The following is a 17761-nucleotide window of genomic DNA, read 5'->3' on the forward strand; positions in this document are numbered from 1 at the left end:
CGGCAAAAAAGGGAAAAAAAATATATGTCATAATTTGACGATATTGTTCGAAAAATGCAGTTTTAAAAACAAATTCATCTGCAATATAATATGAAATATATCATTTGATAAACTATAGTCTATCTAATTTTTGTTTCTGAAATAAAATTTAAAAAAAAAGTGTTTAAAATGAAAAAATCTCGTATTTTTGTGAAAATCATAATTTTTACGGGTATTGACGCAAAACGCTCGGTAATATTTAATTTTGCATCGAAAACACACAAATTCTATTGGTTTTATATTAATAACATATATAACTAGTTTTTTAAGTTCTAATGTCTCGCCTAGCATGTTTTTTATACCGACAAAATATTGATAAAACTATATTAAAACATATCGTAAAACTGCTTTAAAGCGCACATTTACCATGTTTACAGCACAGTTAAAAATATATGTTATTTTGGTCTCCTGTTAGTTCGACAGTTATAAATACATTATGATTTAATTGTCTTAAGCTTGCTAACCACGTCAAGGCCGAAGATCACTAGCAAGTTTTTTTTTTTTTTTTTTTTTTTTTTTTTTTTAACTACCACTTTCATCGCATACGGAACTTAAGTATACAACCATTTATTTCAGCTGGTAGAGTGATTACAAAAACACAAAATTAATAATAATATACATATTTACATTGAATAACATTGAGGCAAATTAAAATTTATGTTGCCCCTTCGCTCAAATACTCTTTCGTTAGTCAATGATATCGTTTTCATCTTCATCATCGTCATTCATTTGATCTTCGAGGTCGATGTCCTCTTTAGAATATATATTTTGGCAGGTATCTCTACCCTGACATGGACAAAGCTCAGTGCAAGACATCTGCTGCTCTCGGCAAATACATGACTTGCTACATATATATTTCCCCTTGCAAGAACATATTAAATCTTGCAGGAAATCGGACGTCATCATGCCTAAAAAGTAGACTGGATCCGGGCCATGTGAACTCTTTTTCCATCCGTATTCATAAGGAGACAAAGGATTTGGGTGATCGAGATGTGAGGACATCCAAATTTTCGTTTGAAGACATGACCGCAAAACATGTTCTTTGAATGCAGGTTCGCTTGGTGGCAATCGCAACAAACTTGTGTCTTTGCATGTTGCAAGTTTAACACGTAACTTGTTTAAGTCAACATGTGATGAAGCGAATTTGTCTTTTGGGTCATACAAGCTTGAAATAAGCTCTCTGGCTGCTGACAACGATGTGGAAAAATCCATCTTGTCAAAGTTTTGGAGATTTGTAAACTTACTCGGAGATTTTCTTATCAACTTGAATACAGTCTTTTTGCCAAACCCAAAATATAGCGGAAGTGGTATCACAACCAGTTAAAGCATGAACTGCAGGGAGAATGTTAGCTAGTAAAGGTGAAAGAGATTTACTTAACTCATGGATTGGTATGTACCTTCTACAGTCCCTAAGAGAATTAGTTGACCCCGTCAAAAACCACATTTGTTCAGTCGACACAAGAACCTTGAAATAATGAACACAGAGCACAAGAACATCTGTATCGGAACACTTGACTATGATTCGTCCCCTTATATTCAACTGCTGAAAGATTTTATCAGAGTGTATAACATGAAGCAAGATTCTTGTGTCTGCTTCTTCGTGCGAACAGAAAAGGTCTGGGAGATCGATTACATGCTCATTAGAGAGTTGTCGCACTATTTCTGGATTGGAAAATGCACCGGCAAGAACTAAACATTTATTTTCCTCCTGGAACATATCAGACAAATTGCGGCTCAGATAATCACCAAGGAAAGTAATCAGAGCTTGCTTGTTTTTGTTGCTTGATAGAAATTTTTTCCAGTCTGGAACAGTTCGGCCTTCAGCGATATGATAAACTTTTTGCGTAGTTGTTGTTGCCGATCGTCTATGACGCTCTGCTGATTTTATGGAATGTTCAGTGTCATAGCGATCGAAGACATCAACAACCTTGTCTGTGAATCGGAAGCATGATTGTACCTGCATAATGTAAGATTTGGCCAAGTCTCCAAATGTGGACATCCTTTTAACATCAAATGACTGAACTAAGCTCATGCCATCTCTTATTAGTACGGTAGCACTGTGGTCGAATGGAGGAATGTTAGGGACTGATCCTACTAAATATTCCAATTCATGGGCAAGATCAGACTTATTTGTCTTCCTCATAGTTCCATCGTCATGAAATAATGCAGTGGGAATGGGACAAATTGGATAGGATAAAACAGTTTCCACAGATACGTCATCTCTACATTTAGTTAGAGATAGTGCACGTCTAAACACAAGCTCGGGATTCAAATGACCTTTTACAACTTGCCCAGATTTGCATTTTAGTTGTACTTTGGGGTTCATATCTTCAAAGGTCTTCAGTCCTGATCTTTGGATGGGATGGTAAAAGCTACCTGCCTTGTCTGTTGATAGAGATGACTCAACAAATATCTTCATTTTAGTTCTTCCAGTTTCAACTGATTTTAACAGTGAATCTTCAATGTCGTGACTTGCATGGAGACCAGTTGAAATGTCAATAAGCTGACGGGGGTGATTATCAACGTCAAATGGATTTGTCATGTTTTCTGTAATATAAACAATTAGATCTTGTACATGTTTTTCATCCCTTTTCATTGCAGCTGGTTTTGCTTCATCGTGACATTGGTCATCAACCTGGACAAGACACGCACGTGCTCTCATTGCCGATGTTATCTGACTAAGCACATGCCTTGTAAGATTCCATCTTATCAATGAAGCCTTCTTCCTTGTTAAACCAACAATGCCACCGTCTCCTTTTGAATCTTTTATCACTGTTTTTTCTGTTGCCATGTCGCTCCAAACGCCATTGAACGATCCAACTTTTTGACGAACAGAGAAGAAACCCATCGAAAAAAGACCTTCTGCCTCAGTTGGCAAGTTTAGCATATCTAAAAGGTAGACAGGAGTCCATCTGGAATAATTGTTTTTGTTGGCAACAAAGAAGTAAGGAAGCATTGAGAAAATAGAATGCAAATGAAGAGACCAAAGGCCATTTCTTTCAGCTCGGATATTTATCAGCATAATTTCTAAAGCTTGTAGTAGCATATCCTAATAACGAAATGTAGGAGAAACATGACCACCCCATTCTCGAAACTCGTTCATTTTTGACCCAAGGTCGTCATTCAGAGCTTTTTCTAGACTTTGAAGCATGTCAAATGTACGGCCATTACTCGTAAAACTATCATGACACTCTGTGAGGCCTGCAAAAATGCTTTCAGGGATTTCTAAACACTTTTGTTGTCTGATCCAAACAAAGAACGAACAGATCCAAAGTGTCTTTAATGTCTCATAAAGGAGTGCGAGTCCTCTAACTGCACGGTTGAACTGTTTTCCTGAAAGCATTTGGTCTACCGTTGCAGCTGCATACACACCGGAATCAACTAGCAGGTCGCGGAGACCACCATCTCCCCATATCTTACCTATTGATGAAATAAAACACGATAGGGTATGAAAGCCACCAAGACGTAAAATGTGTGATTTAAACTCAGAAGGTCTATCCCATTTTACCTGTTGTGCCACTGCGTACAATTGTAAATCAAAAGTTTGAATAGAAAATGGTTGACCAGCCTTCTGGCACATATCAGCACACCTTTTCATTGTTGTATACACAGTGCCCATGTCGGAAGGTTTTGCGTCAATGATTGGCGGATAGCTGACAACATGATAAGTGGTACTAATATTCGAGATCTGCTTATTGAATCCAGTCCAGAATGGAATTTGTTGTCCTTCAAACGAAGGTTGTTTGTATGGAAGGTCAACAATAGTCCTTGATAAATTTCTAAGGAGCACCCAGATAAGATCAGAGGTTTCAGCATAGGGAAGTACACACGCACTCTTGCGGCTAGGTTCAGCTCTTTGCTTCGGCTTTGTAAAGGGAGCACATGTGGTAAGGGAAAATACTTTCTCGTCTATTGGCAGGGTTTTTATGCGACCTCGGGCGACTTTTTGGTGTTCCAGATGCTCAGTTTCACCATTTATCTCCTCACATACCTGGAATACCGCTCTTGCCATTGAATGGAAAGTATCCTTTCCATCAACTGTTTCTGCATTGATGTCGACATTATCAGCTCCTTCATGTATGACTGAGACTGTGCCGTTATATTGGCGAACTCCACTGGGGATGTATGTATTGTTTTGAACTTGAGATAATTCAGAGCACGCAAGGCTTGTAAGGTATCGCCTTACCTCATGATATGATGCACAAAATCCATGCGAATGTAATGTCTCGATCAAAGCTTTCGAACCATGCATATGATGTAACTGTAATGCAAGGCCAATGTAAAGGGGTGATAAAGCTTTTTTGTGCAATGAAACTATACATTCAGATAAAGCTAAGCTTTTCCTTATACTTTCAAATGGAATGTCAGATAAATGGTTTTTAATATCTACTTGGCTGTGAGAGTCATCGATAAGCCAATTTATAAAGCCAGTCAAAACAGAAGGCACGGTCTCTATAGATTTCGATAAAGACATTTCATCAACTGAAGGATAAGTATCCATAGGGACAACGGCATTTTTAATCTCACGTCTGAGAATTAAAGCAGCGGAATATAATATTTGGTTTTCGTCGGTTTGGTCGTTTTTTGAAGTGCATGCAGACATCTGCAGTTTAGTAAACTTTGTTTCGGCCTTGAAACGAATAGCAGTTCTAATTGCCTCGGGCAATGTGAGAGAACTACTATATACGAAGTTAGACTCCCCTTGACCGTGATTTACATCAACCACAATATGTTCTCGAAAGTGATTTTTTAATCTGAGTTGAAGTCTATAAGAAGTGTATTTAGATGATACGTCTTCTGGCAGAAATGATTTATATTTAGAAAGGAGATAAGACAAGGAGAACACCACTTTGTGAACGAACAATTCTTCGCTGATAGACTCAACAAATGAGGTAAATGCTTTATCGTACATGGTACCAGTATTATTTTCATTGGTTTCTGCTTTAATTTCTTTTTCTCGCAAAAGGTATTTTGTTATGCAACCAGAGTGATATAAAGCATTTGATGTGAAATCTTTATCTGCAATTTGAAAGAGCATTTCATTGTCAGCATGTTTAGTTGCTGTTTCAAAAAGGCTTTGAACCCTCATAGACGAGGAAACACGATGAAGTTTTCGATCTTTTTTAAAGGTCTTGTTTTTACAAAAGATACAACACAAAAAATCTTGTGATAGCCTAGATCTAGTAAGGATATTTGGAGATGAACATGAACTTGTAGTTTCTGCTTGAGACTGCTGTTGCTGAACTTTTGCAGCAGATATACGACTTGATGGAGACGGTAGGTTGTGTTTGCTTGTATATGTCCTGTAACAAGTTTTGTGATATTTTATGTTGTTCATAATAATGTCATCTAATGTATCAACCTCACTCAAAAACAACCTAAACACATCATCTTGTCTTTGCCTTACAGCATTCATTAAGGTTGTAAAACCTCTATCAGTTGTCATACTGAGAGTCTCTTGTGTAATATTTTGACATATTATACAGCGTTGCCAATTTATGGACATGCGACCGCGCTTCATTGGAGGTGGCGCACATTTCACAGGACTTAGACACTCATCCATGATGAGTAATTGTGATAATATTTAAGAATATACTATTCTACAAAATGCAGTCTGCTGCTTACATATCACATACCAATATCGTTAGTAATGCTTAAAATGGTCTTTCGTTAACACATATACGAATATCTATTTAGTAATATGTTAAAACACGACTTGTGTTTTGGCAACTCAAATGTTACCTGTGCATATTAGATACTCGATTTATATAAATTTTGAGCGTCTGGGATGAACACGATACAGATCCGGAATACCGTTTAATAATGCAGATTTTAGAGAAGTCGTCAAACATTTATTATCCATCATTGAGCTTCGATGTGTGTCGCAATCTTTTCAAGGTATATGGAATTTATAAAAACAAAACATATGAGAGTTTTAATAAGTCATTGACACCGACAATCTTAAAAAATATGGTATTTTTTTTACATTTGAGAGTTGGTCTGACAGATGACTCTGAATTAACTAATTTTTCATAAAATCTTCTTTTTTTTGGATTCGATGTCTTTTTAGAATGTAGTCAAAGCTATCTTAGATAAAAATGAATAATATATTTACAACAATGCCGATATATTCAATGTTAAATGTCACCGTATAATCCAAAGTATTTCGACATGTCTGTGTTCTCGTGAGATTTGCAAGAAACGTGACCATAGGGAACTTTGACGACCACCCAAATCGTATGCTCTAGAAGTTTTTCTTTCAATTGATACCAAAATTAGCTGTGTGTTAGATAGGTGCATTAAAAACCTTAACGAGAGGCTTTTTCTCAAATCGGCGCTCGCCTATATCTACCGAGAATAGAGATCGATTATTAGAAGGGCATGAGATGTTCTAAGATTATTAATCAATGATTGTCTCTACCAACAAGAGTATGACATATCCAATATACCCTCATTTTCACGTGGCAGTCCAAATTTCCCCGACCATCATCCAGTATGGCCTCTATTATTACAAGACCTACCTATTGTATTTTTTGTTAACTTGTTCTCGTCCTGAACATGCATGAAATATTTACCACTGGACGTTAAGCAAACAACAATCAATCTAGTCTTGGGCAAGAACGTATGACAAAACCTCTGTAATTTATGTTTTGATATCAGTTAATATTTTATATTTTTTAATAAAGTTTGAATACATCGACACTTCAACTTTGTCTCTAGTTCATCATAAAAGATTCTTAATAGATTGCCATACACGAGGCATCGGATTTAAACGTCCCCATTCTTACCGGACGTACCTGCAAACTTGATACATCCCGCACAGCCATAATATCAGCATCACTACCTTTCACAACATCAACATGTGGTTCTCTCTACAATACCTACACATACACCTTCATTCTCAACATTATTATCTTTCAATAATAACAACAGTTTTTACTCCAAAATGGTATTCGGTTGCCAGGGTAGCCATTATTGAAGAATGGACAGACAATGCCATGCATATTTACTTTACTTTACATACTTCTTTAAAATCTAGGTTGTTCTTTTTGAGCAGTCGAAACGTGTAAACTGTATATTTCTATGTGATATTGTCACTTAGTCACTGTTGAGTCAATTGTAGACGAAACGCGCGTCTGGCGCTGATACAATATTTAAATCCTGGTATCTATGATGAGTTTATTTACTGTTTATCACCTTGTTTGGGGCATTGGTAATGTGTTATCGTAAACTTTGATTTATGATGTCAATAAAAAACACAGGTTGGCCCAATGTTTGCATTCTAATGGAAACAAACACGCATAGTTGTCAATATAATGGAATTTGAAGCGACTGTCATACAAGTGAGATGTTTAGCTAGCTATAAAACCAGGTTCAATCCACCATTTCTACATTGGAAAATGCCTGTACCAAGTCAAGAATATGACAGTTGTTATCCATTCGTTTGATGAGTTTGTTTTTTTGATTTTGCCATTTGATTAGGGACTTTCCTTTTTGAATTTTCCTCGGAGTTCAGTATTTTTGTGATTTTACTTCATGCAATAACACTCTGTGTTTACTGATTGAATTTAGCTAACATAAATCTTTTTACTTTTTTGAGAATATTCAGTCCACCTCTTTGTTGGTAAGCTTTGAACTGGTTGACTTTAATTCAGTTCAAGAAATTTGTTGAGAAAAAAGATTAAGTCATTTTTTGGCAACTGCTTCGACTGTAGTCAGTTAACGATTCGTGCAAAAATAACTAATGAATTGTCAAAACAGACTAAAAGACTACATTTCGTCAAATAAATAAAAGAGGTTTTTTTTCGCATTTATTTACATTTTACTTTACCTTTTCTGTTAGTCAGACATTATTGATAATAATGTTAATCAAATCTGTAAAACAATATTTTGCACGTAAATGTATACGTGAATCAGTTTCTGAATGTTAAATTATGAAAAGTGTTTCTAATGAAAACAGAGCCTGTGCTTTTACATCCGTAATATGGATGTTTGACAAAACGTCTTCATTTTTGTAATTAATATAAGTGAACACACTCATAAAATTAAACCCCATAGAAGATTGATTGATTGATTGTTGGTTGCTTAACGTCCAGTGGCAAATATTTCATGCATATTCAGGACGAGAACAAATTAACAATAAATACAATAGATAGGTTCATTAACAGGGGCTTCCGGGATTAAGGTCGGAGAAATTTAGACTGCCACGGGAAATGAGGGTATATTGGATAGGGACAGAAATTTAGCCTTGCAACAGGTCACCTACGGACCCCTCAAAAGAGTTGGTGCAAGGGTTCTTAACGTGCAAAGAGCGTGGCACTCTCTTTACACGAGGCATCGGATTTTATTTATTTTAATTTTATTTTAATTTTTTAAATATTTAATCAGTGTTCTCCTTAGGATTCTTTTTAGCGTTGTGATAAGCGTGTTCTTAGCAAGTTGATTTAAGTTATTTGACACAGTGCATAGTTTTGTTTGATGTATTCGCCTTTGCAGGAGAGAACTACACCAATTGTTATTTGTTTGTCAAATATTTAAACTATGTAGAATACTGTTAATTTGATAGCAAGTAGGGTCCAGATTAGAGACAATTGACTAGCAAAATATTTTTGAAACATTTGAAAAGTAATGTAAGAAAACATAGTCAAATAAATTTTGTTCAGACTTTCCCATTATATATTATTTTATGTGAATATTATAATTGGTGATTTTTTTAAATTTTATGTTCTATGTTCATTTTGATTTTAGATGTCTTCTTTTGTAAAGAAAGATAAATGGACCAAGATACAAGAAATGGTATGTTATCTTTTATTTCTGTTATGTGACTTCTTGCACTTTAGTTGGATACTTCAAATTGGAATGTTAAATTCAATTGTCTTATTACTGACAAATTAAAACTCTTACGGAAATGAATGAAATGAGACGGTTTTATAATCAAATCACCTGTACCATTGATTTTACTATGAAGTAAGATTAGTCTCCCTTGATATCCTGCCTTAATTCTAGATATATACCAGCCTTTGTAAATTAAGGGAGCTATATTCCTGAACTCCTTTCTAATGTATTTCAATTGTTTGCTAAATGGTTGCAGTGTATAACTAAAAATCATTGTATATTTAATGCTAGTGTATTATTTTTGATTGTTATTAAAGTCACATTTATGTGGATGTTTTGGAAAACACTAAAAAAATGTTTTTATTTTTAAAGACTAAAGAATGGGCTGCCAAATATGAAGTTGTTGTTTGCCTTAAACTTGATTTAAAGAGCAAGACAGTGAAATTTGCAGGTAAATTCATTATTTTTTCTCTGTACTTTTAATGTTATTAAAATTTTTTTTGAAATGTTAACATCAGTTCTGATTTGAAACAGAAGTAATGCGGGTTTTAAAAGTTCTGGTTTTGCTAGTAGACTTTGTTAAAAATATATTAACATTATTTAAAATTGCGGATTGTAGAGTATTTTATGGATGCATATGATCGAATGGAAAGTTATATGGAGTGGCATTAGAAATTTTTGTTTCAAAAAATTCCTACCGAAATACTTTTTTCCTGAATTTTAGTCATAAATCCCTTTTTCAGAGTAAAACATGTAAGGACATCATCATCTGTGAAAAATGGGACTTTTTATATTATGAATACATTATATCTTTAAGGAAAACAAGGGGAAAATCTACTTACTTTAACTTTTAGTTCAACTACATATTAATGAAATATTTTAGGTCCTTCATTCATGAAACCATTTGGTTCAGATGTGGATGTGATAAATAAATTTTTGCAATATGCTGAAAGGGATGGAATTTTAATGGAGAGGAAATGGCATTAGTACCTGTTGGTATGTTAATTTTGTATATAATGTAATAACTTGCACATTGTTTGTTATATGCTGTATCAATACAAGAACCAAATAAAGGAAATTTTGTGCTTATCAACAAAACATAATGCTACCAGAATTATAATTTTTGTAGTGCTTTAAAAAACATTGATGTTTAAAGTTTGATTATGAAAGGTGATATAAATATATGTAATTTTTCACATTTTTGTTTAATTTAAATAAGCTTCCTGTAATTTTATTTAATATAGATAGATGATATCTTTTTAATCATTTGCTTTTTTGCATTTAATTTTATGCCTTTTTTTTTAGGATTGCCAACTATAGACATTGAGGACATTAACTTGGCAAACTTGAGGAAGATAATTCCTAATATTGCCGCATCAGATGGTAAAGTTATTTCTCATTATTGAAGAATTATTAAAAAATGCACATCAATTATAAGCAAGATAACCGGCGACAATCCCCATTTAAAAGGCGCTGGGGACCTATACCACCTGAAAAATTAGCAAATATGGCTTGCTATTTCTGTCATCAGTTTGGACACATACAACGGGGTTGTACTGAATTACATTCAACGACAGGAAATAGTTATACAGATCCTTTAAACCAGAAAGAGTCGGACAAAGGGGCGGAACCCTGACTCAGACCACACCTAACCGCCTAACATTGAACACTATTTTAAACGAAATTCACAAGACACCTGTTTCGGGGATTACCCCGTTAAAACATGTGACATGTCAACATTTACAGATACATGTACTTTGTCTAATTCACCATTGCACTCAACGGAGCCTGATATTAATTTAGACTAATTGACCTTCAAATGCAAGATCGGATACACTTAGGAGGAACTATCTGCCAGTTAGGTTCAGCATCTATGCTTAGATTAGGGACAGTAAGTCAGTAGTAGATACCGCAGCAGAAGAAACAATAATTTCTGACAAAGTTTACGAATCTTTTAGTAAAAAACCACCCATCAAAAGAAAAACAACAATGCATGCAGCAGGGCGTGGTATGCACATGGATGCGTTTGTAGTGGGACCAGTAGAATTGAAAATTGGTGAAAGAACATATAGGACAGACATTTATGTTGCACCAATTGATAATGACATGCTATTAGAACTTGATTTTCTAGTCAGAGCAAATGTTATTCTAGATTGCTGAAAATTAGTCTTTTTCATCAATGGAGAAACATTACCTAGGGTTCAAGGACATGTTGGACTGGTACCGCCTGTGAACTCCATAGCAAGAGTTGCATAAATTACCGATCCACATAGAACAGTCATACTGCAATGGAACCACAAAACATGGACACTATATCTGTACCACTAGCACGCTTAGATGAGAAAGAGGCAAAACAATTTGACACCAAAAAATGACAGAAAATATAGCATTGCCAGTACAAACAGAAAAGACAACTAGGAAAAGAGACCACACCAATCCAGCAACTAGAGAAGGAGAGTAAACCAATACAAATGAAACATGGTACAGAAAATGAAATAAATGCGCTGGCGACATTGCTTTCAAAAGTTATGCATGCTTTATTCCCACAGCTTACATACTATGAGGAAGGTATACACATGATTACGGCCAATGATCGAAACATCATAGCTGTGTCCCCAGACGGCATTCTTCGACGTTCCGAAAATTTATCTGGTGTGATTGAACACATTGTCTATGCAGTATAATATATATGTCTAAAATTACTTTCCACAACTTCTTTAATTAGTTGATAAAATTTATATTATCTTCAAAAAGATACAAATACTGTTCAACGTGAAGGATATCTGCTCTAACTGGGAACAATTTTTTTTAACCAGTTTGAACCAATACTAAAGTTACATTTGCAGAAGATACTTGGTCAATGAACAACAAACCAATGCCAATTGTAACCAATTGGTATACAAAAATAAACTACTGACTCAGCTGGAAGTACTATAGAAGAAAATCTTGAGAAAGACAGAAGATCATCATATAGTCTCATCATACAAGACTACACGGAGAAAATGTTTAAGCTTTTGATTTTGCCATTAGACTATGGAGGAAGAAAACAATTGGGAGGTAACGGACTAGATGTAGTTACTAACACAATCTATAACAGGGTGGACACCGTTTGTAAAACCAGGAGGTAACGGACAAGATGTAGCCAATTAAGGTAGGATTGTAATCTAGGCTAGCATGTCTCAAATATAAAGTGTGTGGTAGTGAATGGGTTATATTATTTTAGAACATATGAAGATTTAATTACCAGCACCTACACAGATAATTTTGATGTTGATGACGATCTTTACGATGTTGTTGAGGATGATCATCAGGATCAAGACCAAGATCAAGATACTGCTGGGAGGTATTTTGTCCTATATTTATGTATTTCATCACAAGAAAATTGTACACTATTTCAGTTATTTCAGAAGGAAAAAGATGTATAAACAGAGTCAATTAACGCTCCATTTATATATGGTTTCTGAATTTCTCACATTTGTGATAATTAAAAACATGTGAACTATTGACAATTTTTTTTTCATGAATCGCATTCGTCTAGAGCATCTCACTTTCTAGGAGCCGACTGTTTATTATGGAAAATGTGTGCATCAAAATATTATTATGAATAGTGTATACAATTAAAATAAATAGATTAGATAGCGCATACTCTAAATTGAATTGTAAATGGAATCTGAAACTCAAAATCTGACTCAAACTTCAGAATAAGTTTAAATTTAAATGGCTTACTATTAAATTACTATGTTACTTACTGAATAATTATAGGTTAGCCTCTGTCAGACAGATAGAGGACGTAGACGTTAGAGAAATATGGCAAACATGGAAAATACGAGAAATTGATTTAAATAATTTTCAGAAGATAGTTGTTTCTAGACAACCATGGTCATTGTGGGAGCATTCATTACGATGCTTTAACAGAGAAAATTTTAAATTAAATCACACATTAAAGGTAAGTCAGATAATATCATCATAAAGTATGGTAGAATTATTACCACTTAACAAAAGGCAAGGCACAGTAAAAAATAGTCTGTTAAATAATACAAAAAATTTTGTTTAAAATAACGAAAATCCACAAAAAAACAGTACAGTATTTAACCAAGTTAATATAAAAACGAAGATGTGGTATGATGGCCAATGAGACAACTCTCCACAAGAGACAAAATGACACAGAAAATAACAACTATAGTTCACTGTACAGCCGTCAACAATGAGCAAAGCCCATACAGCAAAGTCAGCTATAAAAGGCCACTGGTTCCCTTGATGCTGGAAGGTATGAAGGATCCATTACATATAAATTGACAAATTTTGTAATGCATAATTGAATATATATATGTCCTACTTGTCCAAGTTATACTTTTTTACGTGCTAGTCGTAGTAAAACTTCAAAGATTATTCATTGTGATTCTCTCTATTTTATCAGCATGTGCAATAATTTTCCTATCTTAATTAAGTAATTTGATGGATTGCAGCAGTAAGCACCCCTCCTTATTTAGGGAACAGATAATCTATAATATCAAAGAAAAAAAGGTAGCAATAAGAATATAGAAAAATAAGGAAATGGTGTATGATTGTCAATGAGGCAAATATTGATCACTGTATGGCCTTCACAGGTCAACCATTAGAAAAACTTTTAATTTCCCTACAGGGGGCCACTTCAATACTTAATTGATTGGGGTGCCGATTTTGTTACCCCACCCTCATCATATAATTATGATCTTAAAAATGTTACTTTTCCCCAAATTCGTTTGGTTTTGAGTGGAATATTGTGGGCCAAGATTATGTAAGTTAAATAGATATAAGAAGATGTGGTATGAGTGCCAATGAGACAACTCTCCATCCAAGTCAAAATTTATAAAAGTAAACCACTATAGGTCACAGTACGGTCTTCAACACGGAGCCTTGGCTCACACCGAACCGTAAGCTATAAAGGGCCCCAAAAAATTACTAGTGTAAAACCATTCAAACGGGAAAACCAACGGTCTAATCTATATAGAAAACGAGAAACGAGAAACACTAATGAACCACATCAACAAACGATAACTACTGAACATCAGATTCCTGACTTAGGACAGGTGCAAACAAATGCAGCGGGTTTAAACGTTTTAATGGTACCAAACCTTCACCCTTTTTCTGAAACAATAGTGTAACATCACAACATAGAAAGACACGCTATAAAATATCAACTGAAATAGCTTAACTCAATCAAAAGACATATTAACACCATTGAAAATACACTGAACAAATAAATTTGACCTATGTCACAATGTAAATACAAAATAAATAAACTAAGGGAAGAATAATAAAAAAAGTTACATGTTATATCGGTAAGAAATGTTAAACAATTAAAGAAAAACAATATGCTCGAACAAAAATACCATCCGTTTGCAATAACTTTAAACACAGGTAAATGAATATAATTTTGTTGTTAGGTATACCTGTGCAGTACCAATAGAGAAAGGAAATATTTTTACAAAATAAATAATTTTGAATACAAAATAAATAAACTAAGGGAAGAATAATAAAAGTAACAGGTTATATCGGTAAGAAATGTTAAACAATTAAAGAAAAACAATATGCTCGAACAAAAATACCATCCATTTGCAATAACTATAAACACAGGTAAATGAAAATAATTTTGTTGTCAGGTATACGTGTACAGTACCAATAGAGAAAGGAAATATTATTACAAAATAAATAATTTTGAAGTTCATAGTACGAAATGAAAATTTATAGTTATACCAAACACTTAAAAAAGCTGGTATATAGACCAGATATAACCCTGAATAACATTAAATAACAAAAAACAATACAATTAGTATCAATAGGTCAAATAAACAAGAAAGTACGATTTGAGAGTACTCGCAGTTACTGACAGCTAGTTAAAAGCCAAAACAATTAATAATAAAAAATCATGCATCAGAGACAAAAATCAACTAAAACACATCCCAGGGATTTAGTATTTTAACGTCATGGACAGTCAATGAAGACATGACTAGTGCAATGCCAAAAATAAATGTATCGACAGACAGTAGGATAGTTAGGAGTTTAACCTCTTTATAGATCTAAACGAACGTGGGTGTGTCTTTATACATCCCACTTGAAAAAATTTAGTTATGTTTTAATTTGCTGATGACAAAATCGATATTAGTGCCAATATAAACTATATTCAAAGATCTAATTACAACATTGGTAAGATAACCTTTACTAATAAGCCTGTTTAAAGGTTCGATGAGTTTACACGGATCACATAGTGATTTCCGCGCTTTAAGTACAATATTACCGTAAAATTTAGGATGTGAAATACCGTTTTTAATCAGTTTTCTACAAGTACAGCCAAATTTACTAATCAAATCTTTGTATCTATGAAGGAGCTTAGCAAAAGTTTTACGTAATTTATGGTAACGAAATCCTTGATTTAATAATTTACCAGTGATGCATTGATTACGTTCGTTAAAATCTATGACATCACTAACACACGGGCATAACGAACGAGTTGGGATATATATACACCGTATGATGGAGCCAAAGGAACATCGCCGTCTAAAAAAGGAAAATTAACAATAGGGAATGAAAAATCGTCTCTTTTGTCGTAAATTTTCGTATGGAGTTTTCCTTTAGAGATTGAAATGTCTAAATCCAGAAAAGGACAACTACTGCTGTTTATGTTAGATTTAGTTAAAGTAAGTTCTATTGGGTAAATTTCGGTAGTATATTAAGAGAACTCTGGATTATTTAACGAAAAAATATCATCTAGATAACGGAAGGTATTGTTAAATGTATCAACCAAATGTAACAATGACGTGTCTTTACTGAGTTTGGTCATAAATTGAGATTCATAGCAATACAGGAATAAATCTGCTATTAAAGGGGCGCAGTTAGTGCCCATAGGAATACCTACTACCTGTCGATACATTCTATCGCCGAAACGTACATATATGTTGTCCAGGAGAAAATTTAAAGCTTCAATCATATCGTCACATTTCCAGTAAGTGTATCTAGCATACTTTCCTTTTTCGTTACAGAAAAAGGCTTTAAACGAGTTACAGCAAATAAATTTGTAATGAGATTTTTCAAAAGACCATTTAATTAAATATGAAAACTTTTTCTTGATAAGATTGTGTTGAAGTGTAGTATAGAGAGTAGAAAAATCATAACTGTCAACAGAATTAAAAGGACCATCAAAAGCATGTATTTTATCTAAAACCTCTAAAGAATTTTTAACACTCCAAAAATAATTAATACCATTATTTTCATAAGCTTTATAACAAAAGTTAATAACAAGTTCTTTGATAGTAGTAAGGGAGGTAGTTAGAAGCACTGATAGATTAGTAGTAGAACACTTACTAGATGCGGAGATGAAACGGAATTTAAATGGGTTTTTGTGCAATTTAGGTAACCAGTACGGAAGAGGCCTTAAGCTGGGTAGTGGCAGTGATATGCTTGTTTACAATTTGACTCTCTGTGGATCGTACGGACCTGAATGTAAATGAATTTGTAATTTCGTTTTGGAGAACTTCCGTGTAGTATATGCGTCACACCACCACTACATTATTTGCTGCTTTGTCTGCCGGTACGAACACAAACCGCTTTGCGAGTACTTGGAGTTTATTTTTTATTCTGGAAATGGGAATATCATGGACCCTATTACTAATTTCAGAATTGTTTTCAAAATGAGATATACGAATATTAACAGTATTCATAATTTTATTCAAATAACTGTCTAGAGATTTTTTATCAGATTTTTTTCACGTTTACACCAATTTTAAAAGTAGACAGACAGAGCGTCTTTAATGATCTGACAACACTGTTTCCAATCTTTTTTAGATGGAGGACGATATTTCGGTCCTTTCTAAAGAAAAGTTATGACCTCACGGTCTTCGACGATGTTGAGGTCTCCTGTAAGGACATGACCATAGGGAACATATCTAAAACTAGATGTTTCACAATCTCAAGTGGAAGGAACATTATTTTCTATATTGACGTCTGGTGTAACTGACGTATAATTAAAAATCAAACTTCTGCTGTTTTTTTTATAAGAATACGAAATAATAGGTGGTTCTATATTATCAAAATATTGAGGTATTTGGCATTGGATGGTAGAGTCATTGAATATACTAGATAAGTTAATAAAATCAATACCTCTATTTATATATTTTAATTTAAGAAAATGCCGTTTATGATTTTCAGGTTTATCGATACTAGGAAATAGCCTATGATGACAAAAGGCTGTAATAATACGGGTGTATTCATACATTGGGCTAAAAAAAGAAATTGTATCACACTCCAGAAAAATAGCATATAATTTACTTATTGGTATCTGACCCAGTTTGCATAATACTTGATGTCTGCCATTATTTTTTATTATAGATAACAGATCAGCAAGTGTATAATTTATACGATGTTTAATACGTTGATGACGGTTTTTGCGTTTGCCATGAGACCTTTTATTTCTAAGTCGTTTATCGACAATATTAATGACATCGATTGAAGTTTTAGTTATGTTCCCCTGTCCTAATATTTTGTCATTAAGACCGAGGGGATAAGGTGTTTGAAGTCTTTTTATCCAAAATAATTCGCGAACTTCACGTGATTTTTCAAATTGCTTGTGTGATTCTCCTGGTTGTTTCTGAACGGTTTCAAGTGGTTGGAATTTAATAAATTTTAGATTGTGATTATGCTTATCTAAATGTTGATATATCAAACTTTTGAATTTTTTAGGTCTACGAAAGCGGTAAAGGTGTTCTTGATTTCTTTTGTAATACGCTCGTCCCGTCTGTCCCACATATTGAATACCACACTTAGGTTGGGTTCAAGTTACCACATATATAAGGTTTTGAGTTTTTCAGGTACTGTACGATCAACAGTGAACGGGAGAGCGAAAAAGCTCTCC

The 17761-nt window shown here is 34.0% G+C and overlaps 1 protein-coding gene and 1 long non-coding RNA gene across 6 annotated transcripts in view; one reads left to right on the forward strand and one right to left on the reverse strand.

Moving 5' to 3' along the window:
- Window positions 1-17761, reverse strand: part of LOC127721949 (OTU domain-containing protein DDB_G0284757-like) — a 269632-nt gene that overhangs the window by 111226 nt on the left and 140645 nt on the right. The gene's annotated exons all lie outside the window — the stretch shown is intronic.
- Window positions 8681-9861, forward strand: LOC127721956 (uncharacterized). Its single transcript, XR_007991547.1, has 3 exons — window positions 8681-8835; window positions 9247-9325; window positions 9758-9861. It is a non-coding gene; the product is annotated as an uncharacterized LOC127721956 (long non-coding RNA).

This window comes from Mytilus californianus, unplaced genomic scaffold (genome assembly GCF_021869535.1).
Source record: "Mytilus californianus isolate M0D057914Y unplaced genomic scaffold, xbMytCali1.0.p SCAF_12, whole genome shotgun sequence".
NCBI classification, from domain to species: domain Eukaryota; kingdom Metazoa; phylum Mollusca; class Bivalvia; order Mytilida; family Mytilidae; genus Mytilus; species Mytilus californianus.